This window comes from Schistocerca americana, chromosome 7, assembly GCF_021461395.2.
Source record: "Schistocerca americana isolate TAMUIC-IGC-003095 chromosome 7, iqSchAmer2.1, whole genome shotgun sequence".
Classification (NCBI taxonomy): domain Eukaryota; kingdom Metazoa; phylum Arthropoda; class Insecta; order Orthoptera; family Acrididae; genus Schistocerca; species Schistocerca americana.
Window position 1 is genome coordinate 245,321,653 of NC_060125.1, and position 17,150 is coordinate 245,338,802.

Below are 17,150 nucleotides of genomic sequence, written 5' to 3' on the forward strand. Positions count from 1 at the left end.
TCGATTCCCGGTGGGGTCAGGGATTTTCTCTGCCTAGTGATGACTGGGTGTTGTGTGATGTCCTTAGGTTAGTTAGGTTTAAGTAGTTCTAAGTTCTAGGGGACTGATGACCATAGAAGTTAAGTCCCATAGTGCTCAGAGCCATTTGAACCAAGCCATTTGAAAGCAACTGGAAGGTGTAGCTAACTACTGCATGAAAAACATTTTTGATCTTCATTGCGGTTTCCATATCGTGACGAATCAAACCTTACTTTCCCAACAGCCCTCGTATTTATTACGTTGTCACTATATTACCGCTGTCCGTATGCCACTACAGCAACCGGAAGGTGTCCCCCGCCTGAGGCAACAAACACGCCAGCAGTCCATATACTGGCCGGAATATCCGAACAACGGAAACAGCATGCCGATTAGTTGCCAAAGAAATCTCGCATGAAGACGTGTAGTGCTGGACGCACCAGGAGAGGAGCTAGCCTCGCCACCATCGATGAAAATATTGGAGTCAACACCGCTGCAGTCACGAGCACTACTTTTCCTCTTCATGTGCTCTGCGAGAAATTCACAGATATCCATCCGCTTGGCCGGTGTTCAAGATGACGCCCAGGCATTATGATATCTGTTCCGTTCATTGACCTGACAAATTATCAACTCTCCAATACGTGTGTAAAGCCAGGAGTTTCAGCACACAATCCGGACAGAGCTGAAGCTGATTCCCTCCTGGACAGCAGTGCCTTTGGCGTCTTCTACGAGGTGCTAACATTCCAACAAGAGCAACACTCTGCAACTTTGGCCTCCACGAATTCCAACAGCAGGAAATGGTAAGCAACTGTCTTTCTGTGATTATACATTTCAGAGAGCCATCAAAACTGATGGCCAACGGCCTTGGCGCAGTGGTAACACCGGTTCCTGTCAGATCACTGAAGTTAAGCGCTGTCGGGTTGGCCTACCACTTGTGTGGGTGACCATCCGGTCTGCTGAGCGCAGTTGGCAAGCAGGCTCCACTTCAACTTGTCAGGCAAACTGAGGAGTTACTTTATTGAGAAGCGGCGGCTCCATTATCGTAAACTGACCAAAGGGCCGGGGAAGTGGTGTGCTGTCCACATGCCCCTCTGTAACCGCATCCAATGACGCTTGTCGGCTGAGGATGACACGGCGGCTGGTCGGTACCGTTGGGCCTTGATCGCCTGTTCGGGCGGAGTTTTCAGTTTTTATCAAAATTGAGGTCGTCAGAACATAGAAATTTATTCTGTTGGGCTTACAGTAAGAGTGTTTAATGGAAAACCACGTTTGAGACTTGTCATTGGTTATAAGTCAGCAAGACAGCGACCATTTCGTACAGCACCTAGAAATCGTGTGGTGTTTTTCTGTAATTGATTTAACAGCAGAGGTGTGTCTGTTTACGTTATTGCTAATAAAGTGTTCATTAATCGTCTACGAGGGATCAGTTAGTAAAAACAGTCAGGATCGCAGAGTATTTTATTAAAATGGCCGGTTTCGGTTCGTTTCATCGGCCGTCTTCAGATTATGATCACCATTTGGCTGGAGCTGGCGCCGTGGTGAACAGCTGCGAGAGGTTAGAATGATATCGTTGTGAGCACACGCAGCTGTTCAGCGCGGTGCCAGCTCCAGCTCCAGCCAAATGGTGATCATAATCTGAAGACGGCCGTTTAAACGTGTCGATTTTAATAAACGAGATATTCTGCGATCTTGACTGTTTTTACTCATTGATCTAGTACAGGTTACTGTTAACGAATCGGGGCGTGGAATATATGAAATCTGTACGTTTTAGGGAAGCTAGAAAATCTGAAAAGGGAAATGCAAAGGCTCACTCCACATATAGTGCAGGTCAGTGAAGTGAAATGGAATGGAATGGAAAGAAGAAGAGTGAGTCACCGTGAAAAGTTCAGTCACATTATGGTTCTCATCAGAATCGGCAGCAAACCTGCTCCGACACTGATAGTTCCGGTATATATGGCGACGTCGCAAGACGAAGATGAAAAGATAGAGAAAGTATATGACGACACTGAACGTAAAGGGAGATGAAAATCTAATAGTCATGGGGGACTGGAATGCTCTTGTAGGGGAGGATTGGGTTACGAGAGAATATGGGCGTGCTAGTAGGAATGGGACAGGAGGAAGACTAATTGAGTTCCGCAATGTGTTTCAGCTAGAAATAACGAATACTTTACTCAAGAATCGCAAGAGAAGGAGGTATACTTGGAAAAGGTGGGGTTCTAGTTAGATTATATCACTGTCAAGCAGAGGTTCCAAAAACAGGTATTGGACTGTACTGCTGCGCATGAGCAGATACAGATTCAGATCATTATTTAGTAATGATGAAGAGGAGGTTGAAGTTTAAGAGACTATGTACGAATAATCAATGTGCGAAGAAGTGGGATACGGAAGTACTAAGAAGCGAAGAGACACCGTTGAAGTTCTCTGAGGTTATAGGTACTGCGATAATGGATTCCTCAGTAGGCACTTCACCTGAAGAAGGGTGGATACCTCTGAAAAGGGAGATCACAGAGGTTGGAAATAAAAACGTAAGCACGAGAAACGTAGTTGCGAAGAAAGTATGGGTAAGAGAGAAAATGCTTCAGCTGGTCGACGAAAGCAGACGTATAAAACTTAAGGGAAGATCAAGATTACAGAAATGCACTTCACTTAGGAATGAAATGAACAGGAAGTGCAGGGAAGCTAAAGCGAAATATCTGCTTGAAAAATATGAAGAAATCAAAAAGGATTGTTATCGAAAGAACTGATTCAACAAACAGAAAAGTCAGAACAACCTTTGGTGAAATTCAAAGCAAGAGCGATAACATAACTTTAAGAATCCAAATGGAAATCTACTGTTAAACGCAGAGGAGAGAGAGGATAAGTGGAAAGAGTACATTGTAGACCTCTTTGAGGACTAGACTGCTAGGCTGACAGAAGAAGAAAAATGGAGTCGATAGCGAACACATAGGGGATCTAGTATTAAAATCAGAACTTAATTGAACTTTGGACGACTTAAGTTCAAATGAGGCACAAAGGATGGATAACATTCCATCGGAATTTCTAAAATCAGTGGGGGAAGTGGCAAGAGAAGGACTATTCACGTCGGTGTGTAGGATGTATGATGCTGGCGATACACTATCAGACTTTCGGGAAAATGTCCGAAGACTGTAAGAGCCGATAAGTGTGGAAATTATCAGACAATCAGCTGAACAGCACATGCATCATAGTTTCTTACAAGCCTAATATACAGAAGAATATAGAAGAAAATTAAGAATGCATTGGATGGCGAACAGTTTGGCTATAGGAAAGAGAAAGGTATCATATAGCAGTTTGACGTTACGGCCGATAATGGAAGCAAGGAAAAAAAAATCAAGCCATATTTATATAATTTGTCGATTTGAGAAAAACGTTCGACTATGTCAAATGGAGCAACATGTCGAAATTCTGAGAATCTAGAGGTGGTTGTTATGGTCTTCAGTCCGAAGACCAGTTTGATACAGCTCTCCTTGCTACTCTATCCTGTTCAATCCTGTTCATTTAAGAATAACTACTGCAACCTACATCTTCCCGAATCTGCTTACTGCATTCATCTCTTGGTCTCCCTATATGATATTTATCCCTGACACATCCTACTAAACTAGTGATCCCTTGATGAAATTGTCTGTTACAGCAGCACCTGAAAACATTATTCGACTGCTCTCTTCCCATATTTTAATTTTCATATTTATGTCCGAATAATCCTTCAGATTTTTACGAAAAGTACAGGTCTCTTTTTCAATTCTTCTGTAAGAATATCATTATCGATACCGTCTTCATGCACAGTCACGTGGTGCAAAACCGTTAATGCAATGTTTACGTGTCACTGTGTCGACAGACGTTTCACGGAATAGTAGCTCATAGTGTGAATCACAAAGCATTGAAATTATTTCCTGGAGTCTATCTGCTTTTTGCTGCAGGTGAAGGGATAAAAAACAAAGTAATTAAACTGTATTCTGTACAAAATGAAACATGGAAGACTATACCCAGATTATGCGGTTGAGCGCTTACAAATCTTAAAATTAATTTCAAAAAATGTGGAGGATTTTACTGCGTCAACTGCAATACCAGTTTCGTGGCATGGCGGCGGGCGGGGGGGGGGGGCAGTTGGAGGAGGAGGAGGAGGAGGAGGAGGAGGAGGTGACAGTTATGGGGGTAGCATACAGGTGAAAACAACATATTTAGTAGTTTAAAAAGCGAAACTTGGGAGGAGCAGGATGTCCAGCACCCGTTTTACATAACAGTGCTACAACTGTTGCACATATATTTTCTGTTGATATCGAGTTAATTGTGGTGAAACATTTTAACTACTTTTCCGCCTACACAGAACCTCAAAACTTTGAAGTTGGGAATTTGTGCACACGTGCTATAGGGAAGCTTCTTAACACTCTTTAGGTGGTTGTGTAATGCGTGTTGTCGGGAGAACATTAGGAAAGTGGGAAGCTGTGAAACCTTTTTCTTGTCAGAAGGAAAACCACCAAAGATCTTATTACAATTCTTCTCTGCTGCTTGAAGCAAGGTTTACTTTTGCCTTATAAACCATAAGTTGAGTTAGTTTAGTAAGCAAATAAAGAAAATAGGGAGGAGTAACATATCTGTGATTGAAGTGAAGGGCATTATTGATAATACAATACGAACGAAAACTGTTTTTGGTATGAGAGGTGCAGAAATTTTACAAATGCAGATCACTTTCCTGAACAAGGCATCGAACAATTTCACACTGACGTAAAAGAGCCTTATAACACAGCCTTACAAACTGGTCTCATCAATTGCTAGGTTTTGATATTTTGAAGTGGATGTCTGTGATTAAATTGTTGTATTGGGAAGACATAGGACATTGGTTTATTTTAAGGGAAAAGATATAAATAACTGTCAGTCAAGAAAGTTTAACCAGTATACGCTCTAAAATAATTTTCTGCCTTTAGAAGTTTCAGAGGATAGCTAGGAAGTCAGTATTACCTGTCCAAAACAAATGGATCGAATTTTTCAAAAACGCACAGTTCAGCATTCATAAGTCAGAATTGCTGAAGATATGCCAACATGTATTACACGAAAAGCATTTACAGTTGCGAATACGAGCAACCGACAGCTGTATAAGGGAATGACCACAGTGAAAATTAGTGCCGGACAGGGACTCCCAATCAGCTTTCTCGCAGTACATGAGTGGTCGGAATAACTGTTTTCGCTGTTCATGCACCAACAAAGTCCAGATCCGAACTTCCACACATCGCCGTTCCTGCATCGCAGCCTCTACCGATACACACGTTATGTAATTCCCGTACTTTAAAAGTCGCTGCCTGGTATCAGCTGATAAATTTGATGTTGCAGTGTCAGTGGTGTTATGAAGAACGAAGCAATATTCCTTGATAGGCGCATGCATATCCGAATGCTAAGAGAAATTTTCCATAACGGAAGCTCAATGGATGGCAATGGAATCGTTTTAGTGTGTCCAAAACTGAGAACATCTTATGCGCATTTGAGCTGTGCTGGGTTTTATAATTATGCAAGTAACCAACCTGATCTAAAATGTGTCACATCATCTGAGGAGAATTGCTCGTTTGTTCTTTCCAGGTATAATTATGCAAGCATTGTGCTCAGTAGTGGCGTATAGGTTAAAATTTTGCAAGCGTCTGAGGACTCTCCTCAATCTCAGTTTGGATTTGTGTGGATCTTGTACCAATTTTAGTACCAATATTTACAGCAACACTAGGTGGCTGGCAGTTGCACATTTAATGGTATGCGAGTCACGATAAAGGCAATGACAATCCATTTATTTGTAAGCTTGCTGGAATCCCACACCCTCCTCCGACGGCCGGTAGTTATTGCCGGAGAGGTACAAACGAAATTACTTGTTTCACTCCAATATATGTCCTGTCTGGAAACATCATCGTCTGCTACGACCTACCGGATTCCTGGACACAGCTGTCAATTTTCGGGTCACGTGTAGTGGTAGCCCGTAACTTTCAGAGAAAATAAAACTGTGAGCTACAAGTAACTGCCACAGCAAAGTAACTTACAGGAATACTCATCGACTGAAGGTCATTTCCATAGACAGTGCACAGTCTGACAGCTACAACTGCCACAGAAAAATAGCTTATACCCAACTATTGACAGTTATTTCGATAATCACACGAATTCCCTTTGGTCTCTATGTAGTTAGATAGAACGACAACGAATACACATTAGAATAAACAGCTATAGAATACCTTATAGATGGTCGGCCTCTCTGATTTGTTCATTTATCCGTGGTCAGATGATGTAAAGTGTATGACGAGCTTCGGTGAACGGGATGGCGCCAGGCACTACTGGCTGTTACTAAAATAATAGCTAGAGTGGCAGTCACGAAATTGGACACCTCAGGGTCACATACGCTGCCTGCGGTCGACAGCGGCTAAGCGCTGTCATTCACCTGCCTCAGTGCACCCGAAGTGCCGTGGCTGCTGTAAGCGCAGTCGCCTAGGAGAGTGGGGAGAGCGGCAATAGTTGGGGGTCGCTCAGAGCGCTGGAGGGGATGTGCTGTTCGAAACTGAAACCGACCCTCACATTTTTCTTAATATTAAGTGAGGCCCTTCCACGCCCACACTGTCATGGTGACCATTCAAAAGGATCTACTGTCACCTCTGGTTTCCTTAGTTCCTAAAAAGGATTCCACAGAAAATGCAGTGATTTATTCCGGCCTGGTTTTTTTAAACATTTTTAACTTTCTGAGAAGCGTCATGAGTGGCGACTTTTGAGTAGAACCTACATATTCACCTGGTTGCCATGTCAAAATTTTCACCTTTTCCCAAAAACACAGTGGAGTTTACACTATCTCACCTTACTAGCATATTGTGCAGGCACAACAGCGAGAGAATTCTGAAACAGTGGTTGATTAACTTTATTAAATGAGCAACTGAGAAAAAGTAAAGCCAGTAGCTAATGAAAAATCTCAGCGTCTGTACAACACCAATCTGTGTTGTTCCAAAACTCACAGCATTTCTCGTTTCACCAGCTATCGATGGCCCTCAAAATTACATCTCTTACCAAAAAAGTTTGTAATTACAGAAATAATACAGTAGGTAATGAAGATTCATATGATAATGATATGGTAAAATACACTCCTCTTTGCATGCTATCATTTCGCAAAATCTCATTTCGGTATCTCGAACCGTTTGTGAAGTATGAGGAATGTTATGGTTATTTCACTCTGACTTTATCGCTGGCGCTGCGCGATGGCAAACGAGTGTCTACATCAGATCAGTTTTCTGGAGATTCCTGAAAGATAGGTACCTCTACCCTAGTCTAAATAAAAATTCAATACGTTAGCTACATTTCACATGCAACAACATATTATGTAATATGCACCAAACGAAAAATTATAGCGACCCTCATTTTTCATTTCACACTTTTCCGAATTTCACGCAGTGCCCTACTTTCACGTAAATATGACAGTAACTATAACCAATAACGAAATGATGGGCACATCATCATGAATCTGACATACAAAACTACCAGCAAAGCAAAAATGAAATTTTTTTTTTTACACAGTAGTTTGTGTAAAATCGTTTGAGAAAGGCTGCAGTGTACTCACCTCGATTCTGCCATAATTGACCGGCCGAAAGGTGGAAAACACTTACTGGCGTCGCCCAGCCGCTTTGGATGAATATTGGTCACTGCGCATCGGCCAGCGTATCCTGCGCGAACTATACACAGCTCTGATGCCACACCTTCCACCATAGATACTAGTAGACTGGCCTTGCTGTGCAGAAGCTATAGGGCTGGTGTGGCTCCAACATAAACCACGTGACTGTTGACTAAACGTGGTGGGATTTCAAATCAGCGGCCAACCATCATATGTTTGTATCATATTTTCCCCACTTTTCTGAATTGACTGCCAAACGCTTCCAACAAAAATTACTTTTTTATTTGCGAAAAATTATGCCAGAACTACATTTGACCCGGATTTGTTCACAGTACCATTTACAAAATCTAACAAATACATCGAACGCCACTCTGGCGGGCAGCGGGACGACATTACTATAAACTATCAATTAAAGTAAAATGTCGTTAAAATTCTTTTAAACAGTAAGGGTGGGCTCGTGTCGAAACTTTAAAAATTGGTTGCGCCGCGTTTTGAGCTCTAGTCACTTATAAAAGAAAATGGGATATGGGAATTATGTCAACTGTAGGTACCAAAATTGTCGACTTTAGGAGCAGATCCATTTTAGAATATCAATTTTAGATGCACTTCAAAGGTTCAGTTCCCACTATTTTTACAAAAGTTTAAACTATCAGTTTAAAAAAAAGATATTTTAGATGAAAGGTGAGACTCTGAAGTTTCAGAAAATAATTTTAGAGCCTAGGTTTAAAAATGACAGACACTGTAAATATAAATTATAAATATACATTGTAAATAATAACTAACCAATCAAAACCCTTCTCGGCAAAGTGCTTCGAGCAAAGGCGCGTATGTGCAGATGGCTTAAAGTTTTTTCCGTTTCAGGGCCTGTATCCAAAGCTGCCTTCGGTTTTCATCCTTAGGGAACCTATGAGTAGGAAAGAGAAACAATTATACTTACTTCTGTAACCGAATTATCACAGATACTTTCCAAAATGTAATATGAGTCTGCCTTTACAGGTGGTGGTGGTGGTGGTTAGTGTTTAACGTCCCGTCGACAACGAGGTCATTAGAGACGGAGCGCAAGCTCGGGTTAGGGAAGGATTGGGAAGGAAATCGGCCGTGCCCATTCAAATGAACCATCCCGGCATTTGCCTGAAACGGAAATCACGGAAAACCTAAATCAGGATGGTCGGAGAAGGGATTGAACCGTCGTCCTCCCGAATGCGAGTCCAGTGTGCTAACCACTGCGCCACCTCGCTCGGTGGCTTTACAGGCATCACATTCAACACTTTAATTTACGTGATACTCTATTTCAAGTGTAAAAAATATATAAAAGTCACTTCAGCAGATATCAATAAACACATCTGCACTATCATAGAAACACTTACACGTGAAATGTAATGCCATTTCCCCCGATAAAACGCTGTGTACAGCCATAAGCGCAACACGAAACAACCATGTTTTGCCAACATTCACGTGACTTCAGCCCAGAGATGTTGGAGCCACGAAAATGACGTCAGGGCCAGTCTATTATATTTATGGTCGAAGTGCCACACTGTTCACAGTGCAGTACGTCAGCGCCACCTGTGGTTCCAGTCTTCCGTGGAACGGTGCTCTGATGTCAGATGAGCTAGGCCGACGTGTAGTGCTACTCCAGTCAGTGTGCATAAAGTGGGAAGAGATATTCGAAAAGGATCTAAAATTGTCGTATCGAATGTACTAAAGTTTTCTTAATAGGTGTGGCTAACAGTGAAGAAACCAGAAGAATATAAATTTTACTCATATTCATAAAATAACAATGAAAGATTGTGGAATGTCAGAATTGGTTGTACTCCATATTAACAGTACAGCTAGCTCGACAGAATCTCTAGATGTTACTGTGTGTTTTGGTTCTCAAACAAAAAGATGTAAATGAAAACGGAAATCTACGAACTTGACGATTTTGACAAAAAATTAGTTTCGTTCAATTGTACTTAGATACTACAACAGAGGAGACTACCCAAGAACAGAATAACCTGATTAAAAAAAATTAATTATTCTGATTCAGAGACATCCGCTCTTTGTCTTTTCCACTCACGTGGTTTTTGATTCAGAAAATGTACGAAAAATTTTAATGGAATACGGAAAAACTGCAGCAGCAAAAACGACGTCTTGTGTATAGCGCATTTATGGCGTGCTGACGACAATAGTCTTCGAGTATAATCCGATAAAATTTGGGTTTCACAAAGCCAACGCACAATTATATTTTGCGCTAGTTCAACGAAAGTAGTCGTCTCATAGTACCTATAGTTAATTTTGTACAGCGTTTATCGGAGATTCTGCTGATGCGTGCAGTGATGAAGGGCCAGTAAAAGCTGCAAATAAAACGGTTTTCTGAAGGTAGGGAATATTCTCAGTCGTATTAAGGCAAGCCGTCGGAACAAAAAACCTAGCCGCGCACGCAGTCTCTCGCAAATAAAAGGCGTTAATAGGTTACATGATACAATAATGATGTCTCACGCGTTTCCAAAATCAATTTCATAGTTTTCTGAACAACCTTCTCACTGCACGTTTATGCAAGATCCAACAAAACGCAAATTCATCACCGACGACATTTTTCGTTACACATACGGTACATTTTCACGCCTCTTGCGCTATTTTATTATTTGTATTGGAAAACTTGTTTTTCACGATAAGATGTTTTCACATGCATCTACATAAACTGTCAGAATGTCCAATTCTTCCTGTTCAAATATAGCAGTACTTCTATTTTGTTAACAGGTTGAAGTAAAAAAATGTTTTTCTTCAAAATTTCTTGTAATGTTAATTTTTATGTATTTATTTATTTGTAGGTTCTGGCAAGAATTAGCTTTTGGAAAGTACTTTATCATGTTTTACACTAAAAATAGAGAAGTCTATTATCTTTTCGAAATTTTGGTAGCATGTGAAATTGCCACTAACTGGTAACATTGTACGGTGGGAGACGACCTTGAGGTGCCTATTTTAGTGATGGCCGCTATAACAACAGACGAGTGATTATCACAGTAGCTGCTTCATCTTAGTAATCGCTTACTTCTATCAGTTAATTTATTTTTTGCCACCTCTGACAGCCACCCAAACGGCAGGAGCGTTTAGCAGTTAGTGTTAGTATACAGCTATTACTTTAGTTCAGAGCCTTTTTTAAAACGAGTTTCTGGCGTTAAGTGAACATCATCTGTTATTTTGTCTTATTGACTAGTTATTTACATTTAGAGATTTCGTATTTATTTTCTGCAGTAGGTTTTACGAAAGCTGTGCTTCTTTTGACACACCTCCTGTCAGCAGGTATATTTAATTTTGTTTTAATAGCAAGCGGATCTTGTGATCTTAGGCTACAGTGAGAAATCAAAACAGCAGATTTTAGTGTTTGTTTATTCTTATGTTTTCTGTTTTGCTTACATCCCAATTTTCAGTAACTCCACAGTTGGGTTATTTTCTCATTTCCCTCACTAGAGCCGGCCGAAGTGGCCGAGCGGTTCTAGGCGCTTCAGTCTGGAACCGCGCGACCGCTACGGTCCGAATCGTGCCTCGGGCATGGATGTGTGTGATGTCCTTAGGTTAGTTAGGTTTAAGTAGTTCTAAGTTCCAGGCGACTGATGACCCCAGATGTTAAGTCCCATAGTGCTCAGAGCCATTTTGAACCCTCACTAGAGTGAGAGGACAATGGTGGGTTCACTTGGCACCGGCTGGAGGACAAAAGCAGGATTTGGCAGCATGGCTGGCTCCTTACATCTGCATCTACACCATATTCTGCAAGCCTCCTAACGGTGTTTGGTGGAGGTTACATCTGGTACCACTAATTGATCCCTCTAACAGTTTCACTCGCGAATGGCTTGTGGGAATAAAGAATCTCGGTAAGCTTCTGTATTGGATCTAGTTTTTCGAATTTTATCGTGGAAGTCATCAAGGGAGATGTATGTGGGAGGAAGTAATATGTTTTCCGGCTCTTCCCGCAAAGTGCTGTCTCTAAATTTCAATAAGAGACCTCGCTGGATGCACAATACCTCTCTTATAACGTCTGCCAATGGAGTTCAGTATCTCGGTAACGCTCTTGCACTGACTGAACTATCCCGTGACGAAACACGTCGTTCTTCGTTGGATCTTCTGAATCTCTTCTATCAGTCCTTCCTGGTAATAATCCAATATTGCTGAACAGTCTTTAATAATCGCTCGAACAGCCACCTAATTACACACTTCCTTTGTGTATGAGTTGCTTTTCCTTAAGATTCATCCTACGAATCGCAGTCTGGCATCTGCTTTTCTTACTATTTTTGATATGAAGGTCACTCTGAATTGTTACTCCTAGATATCTCACGGCACGGCAGCAATTTCTCATCAACAGTGTAGTTGTACAGTGGTGGCTCTCTTTTCTTACGTACGCACAATATGTTACATTTCCTTAACACGTTCAGGGTCAACTGCCAGAGCCTGCATCATTCATCAGTCCTTTGCAGGTCATTACGCAAATCGAAACTGTCTCCTCGCGATGCTACTTTCTTACAGGGTGTTACAAAAAGGTACGGCCAAACTTTCAGGAAACATTCCTCACACACAAATAAAGAAAAGATGATATGTGGACATGTGTCCGGAAACGCTTAATTTCCATGTTAGAGCTCATTTTATTACTCCTGTTCAAATCACATTAATCATGGAATGGAAACACACAGCAACAGAACGTACCAGCGTGACTTCAAACACTTTGTTACAGGAAATGTTCAAAATGTCCCCCGTTAGCGAGGATACATGCATCCACCCTCCGTCGCATGGAATCTATGCCTTTCATTTTAACGAAAAAGAGGAACATAAATTCAATGTTATGAAACATTATATTCGAGCTGTTCATACACGAGAGAATAAGCAAATTCGTATGACAGAAACATGATGCATGTCCCCAGACAGTAATATAAGCCTTTATAAGAGCTTCAAAAAGGATTTTCGTGTCATTTACCCTGCGTGTATCATATCTTGTTGGACCAGGAGTCACTTTTATAACTTTTGCACTTGATACTCTTCGTTTGTGGAAAATTTGTTACATTCCATCTGATATTTTTGTCTTTTGATATGTTGCACGCTGCCATGTGAGGTATCATTGTCTGAAGTGTCTTCTGACTCAGATGCAGGAAGAACGCTGCTATTATTAGTGCGATCTTCTTCAGAAATATTATACTCTCTGTACAACGCATCTGCTAATGCTTCACATTTCTCGTCAGAAACTATTTTTTTCGTCATAATAACCACATAAATTAGTATGTTACTAAATGATCTGTGTGCACACCAGACAGTTGATGTGTCATTACTGATACCGAAATGGTTTGATAATTTGAATGTAATTAATCTATAGCTTCACACATTTCAATAATGAGCAAGGAAATACCTCCATTGCTATAAAAAAAAAAAAAAAAAAACACTGCCAATGTTTTAACCGCACAAAATCGCTGGTTGTATTAACTGTAATTTTTTAAATCTGAACACGAACATCACTACAATACGTCAACCGTTACCACGTTCACTGGTGTCAGTGCAGTGAAAAACTAAACTTTGGCTGCGATTTAATAGACACGTACTATTCTAAATCTCCGTTACCGACATGCTCGAGTGAATTCAAAAATATTTCCCTTGGAGTTTCCGGAACGCCGTTACGGCACGTTCCGGTCGAAATTAAGCCCTGAACCAAAGTCTGGCGATCAGAAACTTTACGCCACCACCTCTTCTCATTCGGCAGCCTAATACCAGTGGTGAAAATCTCTTCCACAATCAGCATATGAAGCCGCTGACTCCGAGAGGACACTACACAGACGCGTGTTAGCGTGTTACGTGAAGAGGCCATCCATTCAGCTACGTAAGTGATGTAAGGATGCCATGAGAAATCAATATCTAAACAATGGAATGGATATCTGCACACTGCTCCTGTCGAAAGCGAGTCTGGTACCACTAACCAATGTGCTGCTCCCTCTCCTCCAACAGCGATGGCTGTATTTGTACGGCAGTTGAAGTAATAAATGAATGTCGATTTATTTTCCTAATGCGTTGATTTGTTTTTAAAACGCTTTAGCTACGTTGTTAACACTGTAGTATCTCATTCGACGAAATTTACCTTCTCCATTGTACATGTGGAAATATGTTATTTTTCGTGCAAACTGTCCTTTCTGGTGCTTCCATAATCTACTGTTTGCATATACATGGATTTTATAAATTGAAAACGGTTTACTTCGCTGTGTTTGTGATTGTTTGTATTTGTTAATTCCTATAAGTGCCAGTGTGCACATTTTTGAGAGAAATTATTCCCTTTTCTTTTGTATTTTGTTCTACACTCTTCTGTTGATATTCTGAATATCTCAGCAGATGTAGTGAGACGTAAACATAGTCGTTCCGTGGACTGATAATTTTTTTCACTTGCGGAATTTCTGGTTTTTCAGTGATGGTGGTAGAGATGTAGCTGTGGATATCGATTACCAGTGTCCCGTAGAACTGTACTAGCCAGTTTTTGGAAAATGACTGAGTCCTTCGATAGTTAAAATCGCTGCTGCAATAGGCATTTAAATATATTCAGAATGTGTATTTTAGATAGATAACGAAAACTGACATGTGTGAAAGTACACGCCGATGAAAGCAAAAGCGTTCCAGTAAAGATGAGTACTGTCTGCAGTTGATGAATCTGCGACATAGTGGCTAATGTATGTTTACGACTCGCCACTGACTTCGACGTTGTGTTAGTTCGTACAAATATATTCGAAACGTAAACTTTCCTACGGAGTGCTCCTCAAATTGAGCCCAAATTTCGCCCGTGATTTAGCTTACTACGAGATACAGCACTGCCGCAGGGCGTTGCATATTACAGTTTACTGTGCTCTCGTAATGTTAATGGAGATGTTCCATATATAATCCTCGCAATTATATGCAGTTCCGCGGTCGTCTCAACAGTGCGATAAGAATCCTTTAAAATACTCCCGTGTCATCTCGTAAATCTCGAAAAATCTGTAAAATTCGGTACTCCGATGCATGAACCATTTTAATAGGATTGCTGTCCACTTCACTGCAGAAGTGACTATTGATAAAAATCTGTATCACTGTAGGCAAGAGATACTCAACGTCAAGATACACCCAATAGTGGACTGCAGAAAAATGAGCCCGTTCTCTATAATGCATGTACCACCTTCCCTAGCCTTGGCCTATTCGTGACGTTTGAACCTGGAAGGTGTCTTTTTATTCGGCGTTTTCATTTTCTTCCCATTACAAACTTTTTCTAGAGGAGTGAATTAGGCCCGTGGTCTGGGGGTAGCGTCTTTGATTCATAATCAAAACGTCTTCGGTCCCGGGTTAGGTCCCCGCCACTGCCTAAATTTTGATAAATAATCAGCATTGGCGGCCGAAGACTTCCGGCATAAGAAGTCAGCCTCATTCTGCCAACGGCCTTGTCAAAGAGGACGGAGGAGCGGATAGAGGTTCAGGGCACTCTCTTGTCCTAGAGGTGGGAAATTGCCCCTAAAGGCGGAAGAATCAGCAATGATCAACGACATGAGGATGCAGAAGGCAATGGAAACCACTGCATTAAAGACACGTAACGTGTATCCACAGGACATGTGGCCTGTAATTGAAGAAGTGTCATGATGATCTCTCCATTGGCAAAAGATTCCGGAATAGTCCCCCATTCGGATCTCCGGGAGGGGACTGCCAAGGGGGAGATTACCATGAGAAAAAGATTGAATAATCAACGAAAGGATAACGTTCTACGAGTCGGGGCGTGGAATATCAGAAGCTTGAACGCGGTAGGAAAACTAGAAAATCTGAAAAGGGAAATGCAAAGGCTCAATCTATATTTAGTAGGGGTCAGTGAAGTGAAGTGGAAGGAAGGCAAGGATTTCTGGTCAGATGAGTATCTGGTAATATCAACAGCAGCAGAAAATAGTATAACAGTTGTAGGATTCGTTATGAATAGGAAGGTAGGGCAGAGGGTGTGTTACTGTGAACAGTTCAGGGACCGGGTTGTTCTAATCAGAATCGACAGCAGACCAACACCGACAACGATAGTTCAGGTATACATGCCGACGTCGCAAGCTGAAGATGAACAAATAGAGAATGTGTACGAGGATATTGAAAGGGTAATGCAGTATTTAAAGGGCGACGAAAATCTAATAGTCATGGGCGACTGGAATGCAGTTGTAGGGGAAGGAGTAGAAGAAAAGGTTACAGGAGAATATGGGCCTGGGACAAGGAATGAAACAGGAGAAAGACTAATTGAGTTCTGTAACGAGTTTCAGCTAGTAATAGCGAATACCCTGTTCAAGAATCACAAGAGGAGGAGGGATACTTGGAAAAGGCCGGGAGATACGGGAAGATTTCAATTAGATTACATCATGGTCAGACAGAGATTCCGAAATCAGATACTGGATTGTAAGGCGTACCCAGGAGCAGATATAGACTCAGATCACAATATAGTAGTGATGAAGAGTAGGCTGAAGTTCAAGACATTAGTCAGGAAGAATCAATACGCAAAGAAGTGGGATATGGAAGTACTAGGGAATGACGAGATACGTTTGAAGTTCTCTAACTATAGTTACAGCAATAAGGAATAGCGCAATAGGCAGTACAGTTGAAGAGGAATGGACATCTCTAAAAAGGGCCATCACAGAAATTGGGAAGGAAAACATAGGTGCAAAGAAGATAGCTGCGAAGAAACCATGGGTAACAGAAGAAATACTTCAGCTGATTGATGAAAGTAGGAAGTACAAACATGTTCCGGGAAAATCAGGAATACAGAAATACAAGTCGCTGAGGAATGAAATAAATAGGAAGTGCAGGGAAGCTAAGACGAAATGGCTGCAGGAAAAATGTGAAGACATCGAAAAAGATATGATTGTCGGAAGAACAGACTCAGCATACAAGAAAGTCAAAACAACCTTTGCTGACATTAAAAGCAACGGTGGTAACATTAAGAGTGCAACGGGAATTCCACTGTTAAATGCAGAGGAGAGAGCAGATGGGTGGAAAGAATACATTGAAAGCCTCTATGAGGGTGAAGATTTGTCTGATGTAATAGAAGAAGAAACAGGAGTCGATTTAGAAGAGATAGGGGATCCAGTATTAGAATCGGAATTTAAAAGAGCTTTGGAGGACTTACGGTCAAATAAGGCAGAAGGGATAGCTAACATTCCATCAGAACTTCTAAAATCATTGAGGGAAGTGGCAACAAAACGACTATTCACGATGGTGTGTAGAATATATGAGTCTGGCGATATACCATCTGACTTTCGGAAAAGCATCATCCACACAATCCCGAAGACAGCAAGAGCTGACAAGTGCGAGAATTATCGCACAATCAGCTTAACAGCTCATGCATCGAAGCTGCTTACAAGAATAATATACAGAAGAATGGAAAAGAAAATTGAGAATGCGCTGGCGACGATCAGTTTGGCTTTAGGAAAAGTAAAGGAACGAGAGAGGCAATTCTGACGTTACGGCTAATAATGGAAGCAAGGCTAAAGAAAAATCAAGACACTTATAG